Raw genomic sequence first — 18,211 nt, 5'->3', positions numbered from 1 at the left:
AGCAGATTGTTCCCTAAACAACAAAAATTGTGTCCCTTAAAACTATATATACATATAGAAAGTACAGTGTATATATATATATATATATATATATATATATATATATATATATATATATAGTTTACTGTATATAGGCTACTGAATATATATATGATATATATAGGCATATATATATATATATAAATGTGTGTGTGTGTGTGTGTGTGTGTGTGTGTGTGTGTGTGTGTGTGTGTGTGTGTGTGTGTGTGTGTGTGTGTGTGTGTGTGTGAGAGAGAGAGAGAGAGAGATTCACACTTTTGTTCTACAAAAACTTAATTTTAACAATATACTTTTACTTTAAGTATATGTATGGTCTTAAATTAAAAATACATATATTGTCTTTTCAAATATATTTTAAGGTAACTAAGGTCATTTTTGCTAACATTTCATACAGCACATATCTACAATGTCATTTGGGTGACCGTACTCTACATGTTTGTATGTCATTAAAGTATAAAGTAATGTTAATATAACGACCAATTTGAGCCATTACATTTTTTTTTTCCCAGGAAAACGAATGGATATTCACAGACAGCACAAAAGTGCTAAATTATGTCTTAAAGTTCAAATTAATGTCCAAAATGTACTTCTAAAACATAATTTTCAATATATACTTTTACATTAAAATACAGTCTTAAAAATATATGAAGTACAATATATTTTAAATGAATAGGCCTACTCTGACATTTTAAAATGTAATACTCTCCACTGTATGGTAAGGTAATTAAGATAACTTTTTACAATTTTTTTTTTACTGTGCATTTAAATGGTTTTCACATGCATTTTTTTCTTTCTTTTTTCTTCTTCTTTTTTATTTTAATTTTAAATAAACGCTATGAGAAACATAAACAATATTTAGATGCCCAATATCTATAACCTTAACTCTCAAGGAGAACAACTACAAATTTGTGTGTGAAAAGCAATGTGAAAGGGTGATGAATAACAGATGTTTTGGTCCATAACGCACTGTCAGATGTCTACTATACTGCAGTAAAAGAAAACGAATTCTGCTGTGGTAAACTTAAGAGATACCACTGCAGCACATGAGCAGATGTTTATAACACTGCAGTGAGGTGTGTGTACATGTGTGTGTGTACGTGTGTGTGTGTGTGTGTGTGTGTGTGTGTGTGTACATGTGTGTGTGTGTGTGTGTGTGTGTGTGTGTGTGCGTGTGTGTGTGTGTGTGTGTGTGTGTGTGTGTGTGTGTGTGTGTACAGGTTTAAGTTACAGTGACTAAATGTCCCCACAAGGACAGTAAAACCTGAGATCACCTACATTGTGGGGACCCGCCAGCGGTCCCCATGAGGGAAATGGATTAATAAACATACAACATTTTTTTTTTGTGTGTGTGTGTGTGAAAATGCAGAACGTTTTCTGTGATGGGTAGGTTTAGGGGAAGGGTTAGTGTAGGGGAATAGAAAATACAGTTTGAACAGTATAAAAATCATTACGACCATGGAGAGGCCCGAGATGTGAAAACCGAAGTGTGTGTGTGGATTGTATACACCTCTATGTGTGTTTGTATGTGATAAACCTTTATAATTTATGTGATAAAGAAAAACTGTGTGTGGTCCATGGTGCAGCACTGCACAGCCTTGAGCTTTTAACTCGATGCAGCGGAGAAGCACTGGCATTTGTAGAGCATGTGCATTTCTGCATGTGTGATTGAACAAGGAAGGTGAAAAACAAAAGCCTGTCATTTGGAAACATTTAGATTATACCAAAACAGACTGCATATACACCAACAATCACACACCCACGTTTTTTCCTCGGTTTCTTTCTCAGCCTTAGTAAAACATTTAACATTCAGTCAATTCTATCAGGATCAATAATAGAGTTGAAAAATAAATTTTGAGGTTAATAATTCAACAGATATCTGAAGCATTCTCATGTTTTATGCTTTGCTATTTATTCTATCTGACAGGGATACAAAGAAAGAAAGAAAAAGGTAAAATAAATGCACCAAACAATGGTGTTTTTCTACCTATTTCTACCTGATCTAAGCCTGAAATTTGGTGTAAGAAAAATATCCATATTTATAACTTTATCAACAAAAATAACTATCTTCCGGCAGACGGCCGTACGCATCAATTTACGGCGAAAGAGTAAACTTGACGATGTATGACGTAGCATGTAGGAGTAGCGTAAGCTTTGACGCCTCTCATGGTTAAAAAAAAAACGGCTGGGCAACAAACTCAAGCTCCTCCGACATTTCTCTTTAAAAATTCTCGTTTTAGACTTCTAATTCGTGACTGGTGTTTTGTTTTGCTCTATCCTCTGCACTACCACGTTCGTCAATGCTTCAGGTCAAGGGTCACTCTTTCACCGTAAATCGATGCGTACGGACGTCTGCCGGAAGCTAGTTATTTTAGTCGATAAAGTTTTAAATATGGATATTTTTCTTACACAAACGCATCGCTTCGCTTCAGAAGGCCTTTATTAACCCCCCGGAGCCGTGTGGAGCACCTTTATCATGGATGGATGCACTTTGATGAACGTCAAAACAGAAACGGCTATACCATTATAAAGCTTGGAAGAGCCTGGACATTTGTTAATATAACTCCGATTGTATTCGTCTAAAAGAAGAATGTCATATACAACTAGGATGGCTTGAGGGTGAGTAAATCATTGGCTAATTTAAATTTTTGGGTGAATATCCCTTTAAAGGGATAGTTCACTTTGAAATACATTTTTGGTATGTTTTAGCTTACATCAAGGGCATCCAAGATGTAGGTGTCTTTTTTTCCGCAGTAGTTTCAATTTTGATATTTTTAGGTCAAACCGTTCTTGTCTGTCAGTCATATAATGCAGGTCGATGGTCACCACCTCAAAGAGCATGCACAGAGTCCAAATTAAAACAATTCCCCGTCGTCCAAATTAAACAATTCCCCATCGTAAGTGCACATTGATGGCCTAAGACACGAAACGAGCGGTTTCATAAACATACCAAAACATTCACTAAAACATACCAAAAATTAATTTCAAAGTGAACTATCCCTTTAAGGGGTAAGTTTAGGGTTGAATTTGTACAGTATAAAAATCATGATGTATATGGAAAGTGCAGTGTGTGTGTGCGTGCGTGTGTGCGTGCGTGTAAATTGAAGCAGACAAGGCATTAAAGTATATAGTGATAATATTTCATAAAACAGCTTTAGCTAAATGCATAAATCTGTCATATACTATTACAGGCCATTTTCCAGTGATTTGCTCTTTAATATGGCTTCATCCAATTTCTAGAGCTTTCACTGAACTCAGGCTTCAATTTGCACTCACACAACAAAAAAGGCTTGGCCACTGGCAGTGTGTATTGAAGGATTCACTTTATGGTGGTCTCGATATTGAGACCCTCTGAGAGTCTTCGTGATCGATCCACTCCAGAAGAGAGGACACAAGAGGAGGAGCGGGCTAGTCTTTCACTTGCTCATTCTTCTTTTCTCTCCTCTTCCTCCCTCTCACTCCCCACTAAACTGCCTCTCCCTTCCTTTTTTTTTTCTTTTTTTTGTGTCTATTTTTAGACGCCTGGTGGGGAAACCCAATACATGTGTGACAAAAATAAAACACAGTGCTGTTGAGTGACCTGATATCTCCATTCAAGGATGGCCTAAAATCTGCATTCATATCTCCTACGAAATATTACACTCTCAAATATCACAGACAGCGTGACATTTGAAATCAATCAAAGGGCTTTCGCAGCATTCAATGATGCTCACGTTGTTAAATAAGTAGTGCATTACACTACTGCTGGTGAACATTTACGATTGTGTTTGAATGATGGACATATTCACTCACCAAGAAAAATGCTAATTTTAGAGTTTGATTTATAGACTTGGGACGATCAGAGAATCCCCAGCGTTCCACAGAGAGATAGCCCGCAACCATCCCTTCACTATCATGTCGTTGCTGTGACAACCGTGACTTCAAAGAGGTCTCATCAGAGAGAGGCGGGAAGTAGGGGCGAGTTAAAACATGAAATCAACAGAAAGAGAGAGAGAGAGTAAGAGTTTGATGGAAGAGGACAGGGGAAGGCAGGGATGCAAGAGGGAGAAGCTCACAGTCCAGCCAGAGAGAACAGAGAGAGGGAAATGCACAAGTACCCAAGTGAAGATTATGCAAATGAGGACACAGATTATAGGGACATGTACAGATGATTGGAATTCATTTATGCATATATGTGGAGAACTCGTAGGGATATAGGCAGCTCGTACAGGGAAAGATGGATGGAGACGAAACAAGCTGAGCAACAGGGAGAAAACTATTTTTACGGAGGCTGAAAAAAAGAAGTGTAAATCATTTTTTTACGTTGGTTAAAAGAGATGTGTGTCATTTTTGGCCTTTAAAAAAATAAAATAAAATAAAATAATATTTTTAACAGGTTTGCCTATAGCACCCTGTAGCTTCACACAGAAGATGAAATCAGTTCATTGAAAAGGCATATCATTTTATGTAAGTGTCACACACACGCAATATAGTGCCTATAGTATTTTTTGTTTTAAATCTAAACTAGCATTTATCTCCCTTCTCTTTTCTCTGAGAGCAAAGGCAGTCCTGAAATTCCATAGGGAGTAAATTTTAAGCATAATGAGCACTCATGATACATATATACAAGCTTAGCTGTGTTGAACAGTTGCACTGAAAGACAATCTCTCTCTCACACACACTGGATTTCAATGTTTTATGGGGACTTTATATAGGGATAATGATTATTCTAACCCCTTAAAACTACCCCTAAACACAACCCTCACAGAAACTTTCTGCATTATCCCTTTTTCAAAAAACATCATAATATGATTTATAAGCATGTTTTCCTCATGGGGACCCCACAAGGTCAAATATTTCTGCTATTGCTATATATTTGGGGACAAGTACCACAAATATATACACTTGTCTTTTGGGGACACTTTGGGGACACTTGTCTTGGTCCACACAACGTATGGTTTACCAGGATATAAGTGAGTTCATGTAAATATAGTGCATGGAAATGATTAAAAATGTCTGTGTGATGCACTGGGTGTTTTTAGGACTGTTATGTTTTGTGGCTGTGACCCAGTTCAGGGCAGCGATGTGCTGTGCCTTGATGTTCTCTCTCTCCTGATGTGTGTGTGTGTGTGTGTGTGTGTGTGTGTGTGTGTGTGTGTGTGTGTGTGTGTGTGTGTGTGTGTGTGTGTGTGTGTGTGTGTGTGTGTGTGTGTGTGTGTGTGTGTGTAGCCTCGAGCTGTCCAGCTCTGCCACATCTGTGACAAAAATCACTGAGAACTCAAGTTTTTCAGGACTTAGTTCTGAGATGTTCCAAGATATCTTGAGTTGCCTTCAGTATTCAGGATATCCCTCTGATATCAAAAACGGATCACTTTTGATCTGACACATTTGTCAAAAACATAGAATAGGAACCTGTGAGAATTGCATTTACAATGCTGAAATTTAATTTTTATTTACAATTTAATGTTTTCCCATTAAACATTGCACACTGAGAAATTAATGGTACTTTTTAAAAAAATATGTTAAAACTCCAAAACTCCAACTATATCCAGAGGCTTAATAAAAAGTGGTTTTATTTTACATGGAGCAGAATTTATTTGTTTGTTTGTTTGTGGCATTCTCAGAGCTTTAATTACAAATTACATGCACATTCATACACAGCCTCCATGAAGATAATCATTCAAAAATGCCCCATTCTTTGTGTCACACGAGTATCTGAACAGACCATCCTTAATGACAAGAAAAGCAAATATGCAAGCTATAAAATATTTGTTATGCAAATATCTTATAGTTTTTAAAAAATTGCTTAGAGACCATTTCTGAAACTTTGACTCCATTTCTCGAAACTCTACACACAAAACCACAAAACATGCATAAAAAAAACATTAAATGTTTGGCCATATACACGCCAAACTAAACATGGATGTGAAAAAATGTAATACACAGGTCAGTGTGCAGTGGAGTGTACAGGAGTTAGCACTCACACGTATTTGTATCTGCACAAATACACTGTGGTCAAGTCAAGTCACATTTATTCATATAGCCCTTTGTACAATACAGATGGTTTCAAAGCAGCTTTACAGAGATAACAGGAAAATAATGCCCTTTAAGCAAGTCATCGTGAAGAGGCAAAAACAATGCAAGAAGTGCTCAAAATACAAAGTTCAGGCATTGCTTAGAGTAGCATAAGCCAGACAAGAGAGGATTAAAGGAAAAGGAAAGAATTTTTTTTTTTTTTTAATGAGGTTAAGTGCTCACGGAAGAGATGAGTTTTCAGTTGTTTTTTGAATTGTCAGGGATTCTGCATTCTGGATGAGGGTGGGGAGATCATTCCAACAGCATGGAACCGTGAATGAGAATGTTCTGGAGAGTGATTTTGTGGCTCTCTGTGTTGGTACCACCAGCCGTCGCTCATTGACCAATCGTAGGCTTCTGGTAGCGATGTAGACTCATAGGAGTGAGTGAAAGTAGGAGGGAGCTGAGCCTGTGGTAGATCTGTAAGCAAGCGCCAATGCCTTGAACTTGATGCGAGCAGCGAGTGGTAGCTAGTGTAGAGAGATTAACAGAGGAGTGATGTGGGCCCTTTTGGGCTCTATGCAGACAAGACGGGCTGCAGCATTCTTAATCATTTGTAGAGGTTTAGTTGCACATGATGGAAGTCCAGCCAGAAGAGCATTGCAGTAATCAAGCCTAGAAATGACCAGGGCCTGGACGAAAAGTTGTGTTGCATGCTCAGTTAGGAAAGGCCTGATCTTCCTGATGTTGTGCAGTGCAAACCTGCATGATCGAGCTGTCTTTGTAATTTGGTCTGTGAAGGTCAGCTGGTCATCAAATATTACTCCAAGATTTCTGACCGACCTTGATGGGGTAATTGATGATGAATCCAGCTGGATAGTAAAGTCGTGATGTAGAGACGGATTGGCAGGGAGGCAGAGAAGCTCAGTCTTTGCCAGGTTGAGCTGCAGGTGATGTTCCTTCATCCATGCCGAGATGTCCGCCAGACAGCTTGAGATATGTGTAGCTATTGTGGGATCATCTGGTTGAAATGAGAGGAAGAGCTGTGTGTCATCAGCATAGCAATGGTAAGATAAACCATGTGCCTGTATGATGTGTCCCAGTGATGTGGTGTAAATGGAGAAGAGGAGGGGTCCAATAACTGAACCCTGAGGAACCCCTGTGGTCAGTTGATGTGCTTTGGATACCTTGCCTCTCCATGCGACCCTGAAGGATCTTCCTGTGAGATAGGACTCAAACCAGTGGAGGGAAGTTCCTGTGATGCCCAGTGATGAGAGGGTGGACAGAAGGATCTGATGATTCACAGTGTCGAAGGCAGCAGATGGATCCAGGAGAATAAGAACTGATGATTTGGAAGCAGCTTTTAGGGCTTCTGTGACCGAAGTTAAAATGGAACATAAGGTATCCATTGCGATATTCACATCCAGAGATGAGAATTGTGAGGGTCAGGGAAGAGAAGATGACACAGCAGAGGAACGATGGGAGGGAGAAAGTGAGCGCAGGTTTCGTCTAAAAGAAACTGGTAGGGAAAAATTTCCTGAAAGTAATGAGGAAATGATCTAAAACGTGGAGAGGATTCACCAAAATGTTGTCTGTGATGCAGTTGCATGTGTAAACCAGGTCCAGTTGGTTGCCTGATTTGTGAGTACCTGTGGTGATGAGCCTTTTGAGATCTAATGAAGCTAGGAGAGAGATGAAGTCTGTTGCATACGGCTTCTCTAGATGAATGTTGAAATCACCAAAGACTACAAGTGGGGTGACATCCTCAGGGAAAGAGAACAGCAGCACATCCAGCTCCTCTACAAAGCTTCCCAGTTGACCTGGGGGGCGATATATGACTACAATATGGATCTTAATGGGAGTTGTAAGTGTAATAGCATGATATTCAAACGAGTTGTTTTTGCATAGAGAAAAGAGAGTTGAGTATTTCCAATTGCTAGAAATGAGAAGACCTGTACCCCCACCCCTCCTAGACTGGCGAGGGGTGTGTGAGAAAGAGAAGTTGTTAGAGAGAGCAGCAGGGGTTGCTGAGTCTTCTGGACGAATCCAGGTCTCAGTCAAAGGCTGGAATAAAGTCAGCTTTATTGACTGCTGACTGACAATTCCATAGACCCACAGAAAGAGAGAGAGGTGTGTGTGAGGATGAGAGAATGGGACGCAGATCAGCAGTATTGTGCTGCCTTCTGTGTGTGATGAGAGAGCGTTGTCGAGAGACAACAGGAATGTATTGAAAGCACATGTTGAGTAAAGGAAATAAGATAAAAGTGGGAAAGGAAAGGGTAGAAGAAGATAAATAAGTGCCTTACAGGTGTCCTTGCTCGGCGGAGTCGCACAGGTAGAGTCGCAGGTCTTTACCCGAGTCGGTCTTCACACGAGGAGGCTGAACACGAGAGCTGAACGCTTCCGCTGACGCTTCCACGACAGCGCGCACACTACATAAATATAATGCTTTCAAACGCTTGAGTGAGGACAGCTGTCCCCGCCCTTGCAATTAGCACAGCAAAAGCAAATATCCCGAAAATGGGAGAAATCGAAACTAGCTGTTGGACAGTGCTACACTTAAGTGCAATAAAATACAAACTGCAACACTTATCACACGCAGCTGTTATTCAAAATAGGAACACGTCTAATTACAATACAGATTTTTGTGAAGGTAAAAATTAAAAATAAGCATAGAATTGAAAATTGTCCTACCTAGTGGCAAATAGTAAACTGAGCAACAGGAGAACTGGATATTAAAGCAACACTAAGGACATTTTTTTACCTTAAAATAATGTTTCCAAAATCGTATCAGTGGTTCATCAAGTCGTAACAGGGTGAAAGGCACTTCTGGATTCGCTTTGCGGTCCTTTATCTGATATAACCACTCTATGCAAGTCAGGTCGTGTTTCTGTAGTTCGAATGAGACATAAGAAAACTACAAATTTGACTTGCTTTACGTCAAGCGTTACAATAGTCATTATTTAGTTTTTCTTCATTTCTGATGTCGCAATATATCATACTTTTTAATGAAATCATGCATCATACTCTACCTTGTCTGTGGACATCGTTCATTCCAAAGCCGGTGCTGGATAAACAGCAAGCGTGCGTGCGACAGTAGGCTGCGGGCGGCAAAATTATTTACGACAGCGGTAATGAACAATTCTGCTTCCAACCTGTAGGGCGACCGAAGAGGAAAAGTTCCTTAGTGTTGCTTTAAGAAAACCTTACGTGCTCTCCCCGTATTCACAGACTGACTGCTTGTCCTGGCTTTCTCCTAAATCTCCTCTAGTTTATATCTGCTTCTACAGTTGCTGTCCCCGCCCTAGCAATTCTTCTAAGAGAGTTGAAAAAATAAGCAGATCTAGCAGTTTTTAAGGCCTTACTGTACGCAATCAGTACAGTACAGTACAGTGCAGTACAGCTCTCTCCACGAAATAAAAAAAATGTCTAGTTTTGTTTTCTTCCAGTTGTGCTCCATTTTTCTGGCTGCTCTCTTAAGGGCCAGAGTGTGCTCGTTGTACCACGGCATTGGACTATTTTCTTTAATCTTCTTTAAGTGCAAAGGAGCAATTGTGTCTAAAGTGCTGGGAAAGAGAGAGTCAAAAGTTTATGTCGCAATATCAAGTTCTTCTAAGCTATCTGGGATGCTGAGGTGATGAAACTGCTCAGGAAGATTATTTATAAAGCAATCTTTAGTGGCAGAAGTGATAGTTCTAACATATTTGTAACACGGAGTCGGCTTTGCAACCTTGGCTAAATGGAGTACACACGTGACTAGATAATGATCTGAGATGGCATCGCTCTGCTGCAGAATTTCAATGATATCAACATTGATTCCATGTGACAATATTGATCTAAAGAATGATTATGACAATGAGTGGGTCCTGACACGTGTTGTCTAACTCCAGTTGAGTTCAGAATGTCTCCCAATGTGTCTTTTTTTGTTATCTGGCAACCAGTGCAATTTTGTGAGGAGAGGAGTGACATGTGCTCTCTTTGGCTCGTTAAAGACCACTTTGGCTGCAGCATTCTGGATCAGTTGCAGAGGTTTGACCGTGCAAGCTGGAAGACCAGCCAGGAGAGCATTACAATAGTTCAGTCTGGATAGAACTAGCGCTTGGAAAAGGAGTTGTGTAGCATGCTCTGACAGGAAGGGCCTGATCCTCCTAATGTTGTACAAGGCAAATCTACATGACCGGGCAGTTCTAGCAATGTGGTCTGTGAAGTTCAATTGATCATCAATTACCACTCCAAGGTTCCTGGCGGACCTTGATGGAGTTATGGATGATGAGCTGAATGGTGAAGTTGTGATGAAGTGTTGGGTTGGCCGGGACCACAAGTAGCTCTGTCTTCGCAAGGTTTAGTTGAAGGTGGTGGTCCTTCATCCAGCCAGAAATGTCTGTCAGGTAGGCTGAGATACGATCAGCTACTGTCGGATCGTCAGGCTGGAATGAGAGGTAGAGTTGTGTGTCATCAGCGTAGCAGTGATAGGAAAAGCCATGTTTCTGAATCACAGATCCTAGTGATGTCATGTAGATGGAGAAGGGAAGTGGTCCAAGCACTGAGCCCTGAGGCACTCCAGTAGCTAGATTTTGGGTCTTATGGCACTTTTCCACTACACAGTACCAGCTCGCCTCGGCTCGCCTCGACTCGCCTTTGTTTGGTTTTCCACTGTGTAAAAGTTGTACCTGTACCCGCTTCCAGGTACTTTTTTTCGTACCACCTCCGGCGAGGTTCTAAGCGAGCTGAGGCGATACTAAAATGTGACGTGAAAACACGGCAGACTGCTGATTGGTCTGAGAGAATCGTCACTATTCACTGCGTCATCATTGCACGCGTCAGACGGAGTATCCTGAATAAAAAACAGCAAAAACAAAAACAAAAACATCCAAAAACAGCATACACTCGATTTCCTCCATTGTCCTGTGTGTGTGGGTAGCGGGTGTGTGTCGCGTAGAAGATTAAGTAACGGCAGTTTCCTGCGGCGTCGCTATGACGACCAGGTACTATTGTGGAGGTACTATCTGCAATGGAAAACGGAGCGAAAAGCGAGCCGAGCCGAGACGAGGCAAGTCGAGTCGAGTCGAGTTGAGCTGGTACTGGTAATGGAAAAGCGCCATTAGACATCACACCCCTCAACGACACCCTAAAGGACCTACCTGAGAGAAATTTGTTCATCTGTATTATATAAATTTTTTATTTGTTGAACATCAATTAAAATTTTGCCCTTAAATGGGTTTGGGAGTTTTTTGTATTTCCTAATTCGGGGAAACGACAAAGTCTCTATATGATGATATCTAGGTGAAAGAGTCTCTATGTGATGGCATTTATCTGACCTTGGTGACGTGAGACAGCTAGCAAACGGCCGGTTTAGCCAGTCTGTCTGCTTCCTGACCTGAGCCCCAATTCATGTTTGAGCTCTAAGACTATGTGCCATATTACTAAAGAGAAGAGCGGCACCATCCCAGGAGGGATGAATACCATCTCTTTTCAACAGGTCAGGTCTGCCCCAAAAACTTTTCCAATTGTCTATGAACCCTATATTATTTTGCGGACACCACTTAGACAGCCAGCCATTGAGTGAGGACAGTATACTAAGAATCTCATCACTCCGGCGAACAGGAAGGGGGCCAGAGCAAATTACAGTGTCTGACATCGTAGTTGCGAGTTCACACACGAAGTCGAACATCATTAGTGCCGATGTGAATAATAATCGTAGAGAATTTACGATTAGTTTTAGACAGCAGTTTTAAATTTGCTTTGATGTCAGGCGCTCGGGCTCCCGGCAAACATGTGACTATGGTGGCTGATGTCTCTATTTTCACGTTCCGTGTAATAGAATCGCCAATAACTAGGGCACCATAGTCAACAGGATCAACAGGATTCTCAGTGGGTGCATCACTAAGTGGGGAGAACCTGTTTAATGCTGTAATCTATGGCGTTCCGATCGGCTCTTTAATATGACTTTGCAACATGCACTTATCTCAATGAACAATGTCAATGTCTCAATGACACTCAATGTCTCAATAAGTAGTAAATGCTGTGAATATCATCAGCTTGTGTTAAAGAGATAGTTTATCCAAAAACGACGTAGGGTTTAAGATTTTCTCCAGCCATTCACTCCCATTATAAAGCTAGGAAGAGCCAGGAATTTTTTTTTTATATAACTCCGATTGTATTTGTCTGAAAGAAGAATGTCATATACACCTAGGATGACTTGAGAGTGAGTAAATCATGGGGTAATTTTCATTTTTGGGTGAACTATCCCTTCAACACAAGCTGATGATATTCACAGCATTAACTACTTGGCACAAGCTGATTAGTTCATGTTGCATCTGCAGCCAATGAGCTCAACAGTGAAATAGCTGGTTAACATTCACTATAGCAGTTTGCAGCATGCTTTCAGAGTTCCTCTGGAACCTTCCATCTTCCCCAGCTCCACCTGTATAGATCTGCTGTGGGATAATTTATATATATGGTATTTGTGCAGCAGCAGTATGTCTTACATACTCACAGCAGCGTATCGGCGTATTGGCAGCAGCAAGTTCCTGTACTTACTCTGTAGCAGCAATTGAGCAGCAGGGTAGCAGATCTATTCCACCAAGACCAAATACATTAACATTGTCATATCCATTACCATGCTACAAATCTTCAGAGAGTTGTCATGATATAAATGTTCTTGATCAGCAAATCAGCATATTAGAAAGATTTCTATGTGACAAAGGCTGGAGTAATGAGGCTGAAAATTCAGCTTTGCCATTTCAGGAATAAATTACACTTTAAAAGATATTACAACATAAAACTTTTTTTGTTTTACTGTATTTTGATTAAATACATGCAGCCTTGCATGGTGAGCATGAGATTTCTTTCAAAAACATTTAAAAAATCTTACGGACCCCAGACTTTTGAATGGTAGTGTACATCCTAAAGACCTTTAGATTATTTATTAGACTAAATAATAATTATACATGTTTCTAATTTGAAGTTATTTGTATTACGGTTATCATTACCCCCACCTGCAAAATGCATGTAAACTTGTGAAGTTTAGAGAAATAGAGAGAAATAATGACATAAAGAAAGCAATGTAGTTAAATTAATTCAAGGATTATATAGAAACGATTATGTGGAACAAGTCTTTGTTTATTTTCTCATACAGTTCCTCATTACTGTCAGAAGACTGCAAAAAGTGCAAAAAAAGAGACATGCACTAGTGCACACAAGCATGCTTAGAACTCATAAATTACATAAGCCCCTTTAGGTCAAAATACAGGCGCAATCTGTTCTTATTAGCTACACTCATACGGGGCTGCTAATAGTCTTGTTAGGAGAAACTAAGCCCATTTATTAATTAATTTGACTAATTATGATACTAAGGTGAGTCAGGAATGAACTAGGAATGCTTCAGTGGCCAACTGTTTAAACAAGCCTTTTTTAATTATCACCTTGACTTTGCCATTAGTTATAGCTCAGAGCATATTATTACCTAGAAAATGGCATAACTAAAAGGACATTTGAAATTGCCATACACCCACTCACTCCGGCTCCCCTCGATTATCTAACAGACACAATTGAGTGTGCAGCAGCTTAAGATGTCAGATCACAGTTTCTCATATCTCCGTATAACAAAATGTCTTAAGGCCAGCTTGCCATTTGTATCTAATGATGTTTGGACTGCATGTTTGAAACAGTTGTGTACAGTAGCACGACTCGGCTTTTATCTCTCTCACGTCATTACAGCTTGTAACTGTTTATTTCCCTCATAATTATGTTCCTCATATCTGACCTTTGACAACTCTTTCCTAAAAGTGAGAAAAAACTGTTTTGTTCTTTCATCCTTTGGTTTCTGTTAGTTACTTATGCTCATTTAGACTGAAGATTTAAAGGGATGGTTCGGAGTAATTTCTACCTAGGGTACTTTTCACCATGACCTCGAGCCAAACACCCCCCAGAAGCTTTTTTTCCCTTGGTCCAACATTATTAAAGTTAGAGCTTATTTAGAGAAATCAGCCGAATGGCTTAGTGCAGGCGCTAATGGATCCAAGGAAGTATCGCGTAAATTACCCCACTAATAATGCCCAGAATGGTATACTTCTACAGTAGTACAAATAGGTTCTGTACTCATAAAACGAGGCATTGGAAAGTTTGTAAGTACATCAGGAGTTTATTTAAATAACACTTGCCTGATGGCATATGCTACCGCTAACCTGGACGTCAAGGTCACTTCCGTGATTTGGGAATAGACAAATAACTCACACTGCAAAAAAATATTAGTTAAATTTACTTCATTTTTCTTTCACAAGTGTTTTGCACACATATGTTTTAAGTAAGTTTCACATTTGGAATTAAGAAAATTCTACTTGACTAAGTTAAGTACCATAAACAATGAAAATAAGTAACTTTTAGTGAAACTAAGTTGAAGTTTACTTTGTAATAGTCTGTTTCAAACACATTTTACTCAAACAATATAACACAGAATTAAGCTATGCTTTAAAAGTGCATGCTTTACACAGAACATTTAATAAGTAAGTAATACAGTAGATATTGTGAAGACACCACAATAAGTAACGCTGTACCCATCCGAACACAGATACCTCAATACTTGGTCCACAATACACAGTAGCACACATTCGTTGGATCCTTTTTAGGTATTAATGTGATCATTTTGAGCAGAAAATAAACTCCAGATATCACAAAACAGCAAGATTTAGTACCTAACAACAAAAGCAATGATAAAACAGTGTAAATACACCTGGAAAACAGTGAAAAATGCAACCTTATTAATTATGCATGCCCCAGTGCATTAAGGGAACACCACTATCAGAAAGTTGAGTAGGTTTTACTTTATTTTATAACGTTTATATTTCTGCTTTAATTTCTACAAGCTTAAATTAAGTAGGCCTACTGATTTTTGAGTACTTGAGTATACTCAGAATTGAGTAGCCAATATAATTTAGTTTATTTTTTTAATTCTTGCCTGAACTAACTTGTTCGGGTAGAGAGAGAGAAAAAACAAAAAAAACAACTTGTAGTAGGCTGGTCTATTTACTGCACCACAAAATCATATCATTCATTAGCCCCCAATTGCAGTTTTCTCATTCCTTAGTATTTCTGGTCGATGCCACTTTAAATTGACAGTGACTTGTTACGAGTTTCTTTTAGCGATGCAAATAAAATTCCACCGCGTCATTATTACATGTCCAACATATTATCCAGCACATGCACGTATATAAAGATATTCCCTCTGTCAAGCTGCCCCAGTTCAGCCTGAGAGCGCCCCACTGCTGTCAGTTGTGGCACATGCGCAGGATAAATTTATCCACCACTCTGGAGTTTATTGGTATATTTAATGCGTCAAGACAGGCGGGCCATATTTTCTTTGTATGTTTTCTGCCACGGAGATTCTTGGCCTAAATGTGGCTGTACTAGTGGATTTAATAGGCAGAAGGCTGTGTAATTGGTTGTCATTCAGATTTATGAGCTATGCTGTTGAACGTCTCTGTTTGGGATTTCCTGTAAGGAAGTATAGAAATGCTGTCCCCTTGTGGCATGGTATGAGAATGCCATGATATATGGGCCTTTTATTCGTAATTTCATTACATTGCAAATGTTCTATCGCTGAACATACAGTGGAATACGAAAGTCTGAGAAAAAATTGAACATCTGGGATTCACTCAAATTGTTATGCCAATAAAACATGCATGTTCATTTATGATCTCAGACATTTAAAGCATTTTCATCAGTGATCTGAATTTATAACAGGATAGTTTAGCATTTTGCATATAGACCTTATTCACATCAGCGCCATTTTTTATTTTTAACGGAAATTAACGTGAGGCTGTGTGAGGGATAGACATAGGCCTACATCTCTTCAGTGGGTTGTACTGTTGTCTAATGTTTTTGAATCGTTCTGCTAACAAAACACTGCAAAAATATCTTTCCAAGAAATTTCAGTAGACAAAAAACTCCAGACAACAGCAATAGGAGCTTTATCCAGCTTTTTAACAGCGGATGGCTGCCATTGATAACACAGTAAGCCTATCCCTCACAGCCTTGCGTTCATACCTGTCATGGCGCTGCTCTGAATAAGGGCTATATGCCAAAACATGGATAGAAGAGGCTTGTTGAGTGAAAAAGCTTTTTAAGATTGGCTTTGAACAGAAACAACAGATTACTAGGCTATAACAAAAAGATAGATGCACCATTTGGGGTTTCTCGGATTGCCACACTGCAGGCAGAAACCTCTGGAGAACCTCTAGGTACCCTTTAAAAATGGAAGTTCCTGCAAGATCTCTAAAAACACTTCAGGCACTCGAAATACATATTTGAAGTTTTGTCAGTAAGGAATAGGTATTAGAGATACCTTCAAAAGGATGTGTAGATGTTCTCCTTAGGGTTCTATCAGCGTGACGATCCGAGGAACCCCAAATGGTGCCTCGAGTATCTTTTAATTGTCACAGTGATTAGCGAGCTCCTGCCCTCCACCTCTCAGGATTCAAGTCGGATAATCTCACTGCAGGCATCCATTTCCTGTGATGCTGTAATCCAACTTCCACACAATAGCAGGAGCTCTATCAAGATAGAAATTTTCCTGAGTGCATTTCACCAGAGGCAGCAGTTTATCAGTGCATTTTCGTAAATCACACCGTTAAATTAATTTCAAATTAATGATTATCATTTTATCTGGCTTTCCCAGCCATGTCCCTCCCCCAAATCCCAGATTTCTCTCTTTTTGTCTGTATGTCTGTCCTTCTCCCAATCTTTCTCAAACCCGCCTGTATGATTTTTTCCATCTCTTATCGTCTTTCTCCTTGGCCTGATTTCTGCTCTACATTCTACTACTACACAGAAAAGGAGGTGAGAGAGAAAAGTCTTTCGAAAGTCTGGAGAGATACTCGCCCCCTGCACTGGCACATCATCAAATAGAATTGGTTCGGGGATAAGACATAATTGAAAGATTCGGAATCAGTGTTTGTTTGAATTACCATCTATCACAAGCATTGCTGTTCAGAGTAACGCAACAGATGCAAAGAAAGTTTGATATGAAATCAATACCGAACACTATCAGTGAATAGACCTACTCATTTATATAATCCTACAAGTAAGCATATATTGAACAAGCCTTTCTCTGTTTCTCCTTCCTCTTCACACCCTCCAACTGCAGCTCTGAAACGTAAAGATTTTCTTACAGCTCGCCTTTTATTTCCTCCATTAATCTCCAGTAAATGGCCACCATCGGGTAATTATATTGGCATGGAAACAGTGTGGTTACATAAATCTTGCATTTGTAACTAATTAAAAAATGGGGAAGAGAGTTCAGACTTATGATACGAGAGAGAGAGAGAGAGAGAGAGAGAGAGAGAGAGAGAGAGAGAGAGAGAGAGAGAGAGAGAGAGAGAGAGAGAGAGAGAGAGAGAGAGGAGATGAGGAGGGGGATTGCAGCAACAGTCTGTTCAAAATGTTTGATGTTTGATAAATGCTCAATCTATTACTTAGGTAACCCACAGTAACCTCTCATTCTCGCTTTTCTCTCTGGAGTGAGTAATACTAGTTACTTTCACCTCAGTGTGAAAAGAGGAGGCAACGCTTTCTGCAAATTTGCTGTCACCTGCATTTTACATGCTTAAGTTTCTCTTGGGTTATACAATCTCTAATGTTCCTGCATAACAACTGCTTGTGTCCGTTGTCCAATAGCTTTCTTATCTCATGTTTCCAATATTTCCCACAGAATTCACTCACTCTCGCAGAGCACACATGCTCAATTCACAGCAGATACTAGCATATATGGAATCGAATAATAAATGGTTTATCTGGGAATCCTGCTTAGGATAGTAATGCCACTGCAAAGCCAACACCTGTGGACATCATGCAATTCAATATGGCCAAGGTGTTAAGATACGAGTTACAATTTTGTAGAATTTACATCCCTCAAAGTTTGTGCAAAAGTATAGGCTACTGTGAATCCAATTTATCCAGAGGAACCTTTCCTGGTGTTAGGAGACAGGATAAAAATATACAAAATTGTGTGTAGGCTATACTGCAACGTTATTGTTAACTTAAAAATATTAAAAGTTTTTGTAAAATAAAGCTTAATAAAACTCAAAATACAAAAACGAATTCAAAATATTTGTAAATATTAAATTATAGTATATCATTTTAAAATTACACAGTGTATACAGTACACCTGTCAAAAGTTTGGAAA

General features: G+C 39.4%; 1 protein-coding gene across 1 annotated transcript in view; it reads left to right on the top strand.

The window, feature by feature from the left end:
• Positions 1–18,211, top strand: part of LOC309510844 (uncharacterized protein) — a 208,275-nt gene that overhangs the window by 83,571 nt on the left and 106,493 nt on the right. The window lies entirely within an intron of this gene.

Source organism: Leuciscus leuciscus (assembly GCF_965113295.1).
Source record: "Leuciscus leuciscus genome assembly, chromosome: 12".
Taxonomy (NCBI): domain Eukaryota; kingdom Metazoa; phylum Chordata; class Actinopteri; order Cypriniformes; family Leuciscidae; genus Leuciscus; species Leuciscus leuciscus.
This window is presented reverse-complemented; position numbering and strand designations above follow the sequence as displayed.